The 7281-nt window shown below is 34.0% G+C and overlaps 1 protein-coding gene and 1 long non-coding RNA gene across 2 annotated transcripts in view; one reads left to right on the forward strand and one right to left on the reverse strand.

The window, feature by feature from the left end:
• The window catches only part of LOC106867469 (uncharacterized protein DDB_G0271670), a 1130547-nt gene that overhangs the window by 472185 nt on the left and 651081 nt on the right, over positions 1-7281 (forward strand). The gene's annotated exons all lie outside the window — the stretch shown is intronic.
• LOC128250815 (uncharacterized) overlaps positions 1560-7281 on the reverse strand; it is a 12558-nt gene continuing 6836 nt past the window's right edge. The window contains exons 2-3 of the long non-coding RNA XR_008266796.1: positions 4098-4175; positions 1560-1841 (exon numbers count right to left, since the gene is read on the reverse strand). This is a non-coding gene — a long non-coding RNA (uncharacterized LOC128250815). The remainder of the gene's footprint in view (positions 1842-4097; positions 4176-7281) is intronic.

The following is a 7281-nucleotide window of genomic DNA, read 5'->3' on the forward strand; positions in this document are numbered from 1 at the left end:
TATATAATTTTGAATTTGTGTGAACGTGTATGGAATAATATATCAGTTGAATAAAATGAAAACAGTCTGGTTTTCACGTTTTTTATTATTGTATTTTAACAAAATTAGTGCTTTCATACATTGTGTACATTTGAAATCTGATGAGTGCGCTATGTATGAAATTGCTAATTTTGTTTAAATACCATAATAAAAAAACGTGAAAACCAGACTATTTTTTAACTTTATTCAACTGATCTATATCTATATGTGTATGTATATGTACATATGTGTGTGTGTGTGTGTAGACAGCTCCATAAAGAAGTGCTGATTACACAGAGTGGATGGAACTTGTGGCAGAGGGAGACTAGGAAGTCATGGAACGAAGTTCTGAAGAATGATCTCTGGATACTGAACTTTATGGAAGAGATGACAAAACACCAAGATGTCTGGTGTTTTGCTGTACTCAAGAAGACGCATCATTTGCAGAAGTGTTACTGCTGCTCCCCCTACTGTAGAAGATCAGCCTGCAAGAGTTCTATCCCAGCACCATGTAAAAAGCACTTGTGTTGGTTCCACATAAGAAGCACCCATTCTGGCACCACATAATGGCACTTGTGCCAGCTCCATGTAAAAGAATATGTGCCAGTCCCTTGTGAAAAACACCCAGCACGCTCTCTGACATCGTTGGTCTGAGGAAGGGCAGATCAGCCAGAGAGAGGAAGGCAAATCAGACTGGAACCTGGTGGAGCTCTCCTGCTTGCCAGCTCTGGTCAAACCGTCCAACCCATACCAGCATGGAAAATGGTTGTTATAAGATGATGACGATATATTTGGCATGTGATAATGAAGATGATAGGAATGATGAAATTGATGATGAGGAAATCGATGATGATGATGATGAAGATGTTGATAATGAAGATGATGGCGATGAAAATGATAACGATGATGATGATGATGATGATGATGATGATGAAGTTAATGATGATAAAGTTGATGATAAAGACGGTGATGATGGTGAATATGGGTGGAGGCGCAATGGCCCAGTGGTTAGGGCAGCGGACTCGCGGTCATAGGATCGCGGTTTCGATTCCTAGACCGGGTGTTGTGAGTGTTTATTGAGTGAAAACACCTACAGCCCCACAAGGCTCTGGCAGGGGATGGTGGCGAACCCTGCTGTACTCTTTCACCACAGCTTTCTCTCACACTTACTTCCTGTCTCTGTTGTGCTTATATTTCAAAGGGTCAGCCTTGTTACACTGTGTCACGCTGAATATCCCCTGACAACTACATTAAGGGTACACGTGTCTGTGGAGTGCTCAGCCACTTGCACGTTAATTTCACGAGCAGGCTGTTCCGTTGGTCGGATCAACTGGAACCCTCGACGTCGTAAGCGACGGAGTGCCAACTAAAAACTAAGATGGTGATGACAAGTAGAAAGAGAGAGAGCGAGAGAGAGAGAGAGAAATTAATATAAAATGAGAATTGAATACCTCATCATGTGTTTATCTCAAAATATAGACTTCAGAATCACTTTCTATTTATTTATATATTTATTTTTTTTCCTTCATATCCAACAATGTTTTCCTTTCATTCAAATACTTTTACATTTGTATTTTTCCCCATTTTTCTTTTTACTCTTTTTTTTTTCCTTTTTGTCAATATACTTTCTGTCTTTCATTTATCCTTACTTTGCTTTTTTTTGCCCCTCCCCTCATTTCTCTTATCTTTGATTGGTATGTTGTTTTATTTATTTATTGTTTTGGTTGTAGCTGCTTTCCTTCCTCCTCCTCCTCACTGGTTGGCTGGTTGGCTGGTCAGTCAGTCGGTTGGCTGCCTGGCTGGTTGTCTGTCTGTCTGCCTGGCTGGTTGTTTAAATTTATAATTATAGAAATTAAAAGTCTGTTTTTCATATATATATATATTTTTTATAAATTTAGTTTTTAATAATTTTTTTTTTATTTGTCAGACCACCGATATCTGATCTGACACAAAAAGATTAAAAAAACAAAAAACAAAAAAAAAGCAGCCAAAAATTTAAAAAAATCATTAAAAAAAAATTAATTCCCCTTTTATCTATTTCTCCTGTTTTTCTCTATTTATTTATTTATTTACATAATTTACGATGTTTTCCTCATTTTTGTTTTAATTTCAAAAAAAAAAAAATTCTTCTTCTTCTTCATGGGTCAATTAAATCGTCTAAATCTCTTCCCCGCCTTTAAAATTTGAAACCCTGTGCCAAAGTTAGAAACCATTATAATTGTTATCATTGTGGAAGCTCATTACTATTATTATTGTTGTTATTATTATTATTATTATTAGTAGTAGTAGTATCATTGTTGTCTTTTCAATGGTTATTATTACAGCTATTATTATGATTGTTGTTATTTATTATTAATATTACTATTACTATCATCATCGTTACAGCTGCTATTTCTAATATTTCTTTATTATCATTATTTTTCTCATCACCATGATTATTATTATTATCATTACTATTATCGTTAATAATATTATTATTATCTTAATTCTTCCATTGCTTACGATGATTATTATTATTATTATTAACTTTAACATCATCATCTTTATTATTATTATTATTATTATTATTATTATTTTGCTTGTTTTGAGCATTTTCTTTATTTTTAATTTCCATATCTAATTTTTTAAATTTTACTTTGCACATTTTTAATGTTTTTATTTTATTTTAATATTTTTTTTTTGCCAGTTAGTTTATTTATTTCCTTTTTATCTATTCATTTTCTTTCTTTTGCTTCTTTTTTCTCTATAATTTTGGCAATTTGTTCGTTCGTAATTTTCGGTAACACTCTCTAATTATGGGGGAAGGATTCTGGTAATGTACATTAATTGATCCTAGTATCATACGTAGAGGTGGCAGCGGTGGTGGCCATGGCAGGTGAATGAGATGACTAGTCTTAGAATGCTGATCTTGTTTTTGCAGGAGGAAAACAAAAATAAAGAACAAAAAAAAGACAAAAGAAAAACTAACCTTCATGTTTATTTGACACAAAGCAAACACATTAACACTTTTCTACAACTCCTCCTTTTCCTCCCCCACCTTTTCTTCCCCCAAACCATTTGCTTCTCAACTTACCTTTTCTCCTCCTTTTCCTCCTCCTCCTCTCTCTCATCTCCATTATGTCATTCAAGTGCTGCCACTCCTCAATATTTCTCTCCATCTGATTCTAGACTACCCAAACTTCCAGTCCGTCTGCCATCAAGGTCTTCGCCCCCTGTTTTTATTTTTGTCTCAACAGTCAATAACAAACCTAGTTTTAACCTCTTTTGACACCATAAACTTTGTCTGTTTATCAGAACCAGCAATTATTATTGATGAACTGACTAAATCGTTAACGCACCGGGCTAAATGCTTAGCGGCATTTCATCTGTCACTACGTTCTGAATTCAAATTCTGCCAAGGTCGACTTTGCCTTTAATCCTTTTGGTGGGGGATGGGGTCAATAAAATAGGTACAAGTTGTGCATTGGGGTCGATTTCATTAACTTAACTCCACCACTCTCAAAGTTGCTGGCCTTGTGCCAAAATTTAAAAATGATATTATTATTATTATTTTTATTATTATTTTTATTATTATTATTATTATTATTATTAATGCGGTGAGCCGGCAGAATCGTTAGCATGGCAGATGAAATGCTTAGCAGCATGTCGCCCATAGTTACAGTCTGCTGAGGCCTACTCTACCTTTCATCTTCTTGGTGTCGATAAAATAAGTACCAGTTAAACACTGGGGTCGATATAATTGACTCATCTCCTCCCCCAAAATGGCTGCCCCTTTCGCAAAATTTAAAACTATTATTATTATTATTATTATTATTATTATTATTATTATTACTATTACTATTATTATTGTTATTGTTATTGTTATTATCATTATTATTATTGTTATTATTAAGGCTGCAAGCTGGCAGAATTGTTAGCACACTGGGTAATATGCTTAATGGCATTTTGTCTGTGCGTATGTCTGAGTTTAAATTCCACCAAGGTGGTGCTCCAGCATGGCCGCAGTCGAATGATTGAAACAAGTAAAAGAGCAAAGAGTAAAGAGAGAGTAACAATAATAAATTAAATCAGTTGCTTACCTTGTGTTATCAGTTGTACATGATTGTGTGTGTGTGTAGCCATGATTTCAGCCGAATTGCAGAAATACCACTGAATGTCTAAAGCATGAAAAAAAAAACAAAACCCCACAAAATTCAACAACATTTAATTTACCGATGGAGTTAGTAGCATAGAAGAAAACAAAGCGCTTTTTTGATAAGTGCAGGATTACTAATGACAGGAGAATGATACAGGAAAATACAGAAATGAACTTGGTTGTTCTTAGTAATCGAAACAAGTATGAAAAATGTATTAAATGTCATTTTTACAAATTTCCTTTCTTTAATTAATAAACAGCCTAATTTTTCTGAAGTTATTATGCAAAGATTATAAGAAAAAGTTTCTTATATTTAGGCGCAGGAGTGGCTGTGTGGTAAGTCACTTGCTTACCAACCACATGGTTCCGGGTTCAGTCCCACTGCATGACACCTTGGGCAAGTGTCTTCTACTATAGCTTCGTGTCGACCAAAGCCTTGTGAGTGGATTTGGTAGGCGGAAACTGAAAGAAGCCCGACATATATATATATATATATATATATATATACGAGAATAAACAAGCGGAAATTGCAAGGATAATCTGGATCTCGACTGAGGAAAGAAAACTCCGAATGACCTGTCCTTGTTTTCTTTGTATCGTCTATGTGGATGTTTCATCCCTTTCTTGTATCACCTAAGTGTCTGGATGTTTTGCGTTCTTGTCCCATTCTGTATTGTTTATATATATGCATATATATATATATATATGTGTGTGTGTGTGTGTGTGTGTGTGTGTGTGTTTGTCCCCCCGCCATTGCTTGACAACCGATGGTGGCGTCTCTACGTCCCCTAACTTAGCGTTTCGGCAAAAGAGACCGATAGAATAAGTACTAGGCTTACAAAGAATAAGTCCTGGGGTCGATTTGTTCGACTAAAGGTGGTGCTCCAGCATGGCTGCAGTCATGGCTGAAACAAGTATAAGAATAAAAGTATAAAAATCGTTTCATCAGAATTTGATCTCATGAATATTGCTATTTCATGTAATAATATATGCAACTACTTATTATGACACATATGGAACCTGGCACATCAAAATTTTGGGTCTGAATCAGCATGCATCTTTACAAGGACGCCACAAAAATCAATAGTTGCATACATTATAACATCATAATATAGCAATATTCATGGGATTGTATGTTGATGAAACAATTGTAAATTGATGTAAAAAAAAAAATACTTGCTCCATCAATTCTTTTTTTATATATACACATATAGATGTACATCTGTATATATGCATCTCTCTCTCTCTCTCTTTCACTCTTTTTCTTCCATTTTTATCATTTTGTTTTCGTCCATTGCTAATAACCCTGACCAAGGCAAACCCTTATAGGATCTGATGCTTTGCAGGTAAATATGCAGGATGTCACTACAAGAAGCTGAATATGACGTTATGGTCGGACGATGTTGGTGGTGTTGGTTGTGGTAGTCATGGTGATGTTAGAGATGCTGGTTTTTGTGTTGGTAGTAGCTGTGCTGTGGTGTTGGTGGAAGTGGTGGCTGTGGTGCCAGCAGCAGTAGTGGTAGTGACGGTAACGGTATCAGGTGAATGGGTGGTGGGGTAGCAGTGATGATTATGGTAGTGTTGCTCATGATGATGATGATGGTGATGGTAGTGGTTATGATGATGATGATGATGATGGTGATGATAATGGTGCTGGTGATGATGATGATGATGATTGCATTAGGGTACCAAACAATAATATTGTGTACAGTGGGGTGGTGGTGGTGGTGGTGGTGGTGGTGGTGGGGTCTGAGGTGGGTGTGGGACAATGTGAAGGGAAGGAGATGTCTCCGATCTCTCATGCCTACATATGTAGTGTTGACAGTTATTGATATGGTGGAAAGAATCCGATCTATTTAGGTGATGTCATGTGTAAACAAATATGTACACATAAATATGTACTGCATCATATACGCACTAAACACATACACACACACTCACGCACACACACACACACACACACACACACACGCACATAGACAACACATCACAGATGTTGAGTCATAAATAGATATGAATATATATATGGACACACATATATATATATACTTATATATATATATATATTTATATACAGATATATATATATATATATTTATATACAGATATATATATATATATATACATATATACATAGATATACGTATATATATATGTTTATATATATATATATATGTTTATATATATATATACATACACATATATATACTTATATATATATATTTATATATATATATATATACACATATATATACTTATATATGTATATGTATATATATTACATATATATCTATATTTGTATATACATACTCATGTACAAGTATGTATGTATGTATGTATGTATATATATATATATATATATATATATATATATATATATATATATATATATATATATATATGCACACATTTATATGTACACATTTATATATATATTTATGTATATGTGTGTCTGTTTATGTGTGTATGTATGAATATACATTTGAGTATAAGTGTGTGTGTGTATGTGTATATATAAATATATATCTTGTGCCATGACATAAGCATCTATGAACATTCACGTTTATTACTATATGCATATATATATTAGTGTATGTATGCAAGTATATATATATATATATACATGTACATATGCTTGTGTGTGTGTATAAATGCATTTACGTAATTTTACACTCATGCATATGTGTCACTTTATACACACACATTTACATATTCAAACATAATGTACAATTTTGTATATGTACAAAGATCTGTTACTAACTAAGAACATGTAGCTATCATTGTCTCTCTACCATTACTCCCTTGTCACGATCATTCTTATTCCTGACCCAATATACTCCTACGCATATTCTCTCTCCTTTTATTGTCTCATTCATCCCTCCCTTTTACATTCGTCCTCTCATTCATGTTTGCATTGAGTGAACAAAGGCAATATAGAGTGGAGAGAACTCATGCCAAGGTCCTGCAGATTACAAGGAAACCTCTGCAGTGTGTGTGCCATGATAAAATGCACCTGTTCTGTTGATGAGATCAACTGGAACCCTCATTGTCATAACTGATGGAGTACCAGCATATATATATATATATATATACATATATATATATATATATATATATATATATATATA

This window comes from Octopus bimaculoides, chromosome 25, assembly GCF_001194135.2.
Source record: "Octopus bimaculoides isolate UCB-OBI-ISO-001 chromosome 25, ASM119413v2, whole genome shotgun sequence".
NCBI classification, from domain to species: domain Eukaryota; kingdom Metazoa; phylum Mollusca; class Cephalopoda; order Octopoda; family Octopodidae; genus Octopus; species Octopus bimaculoides.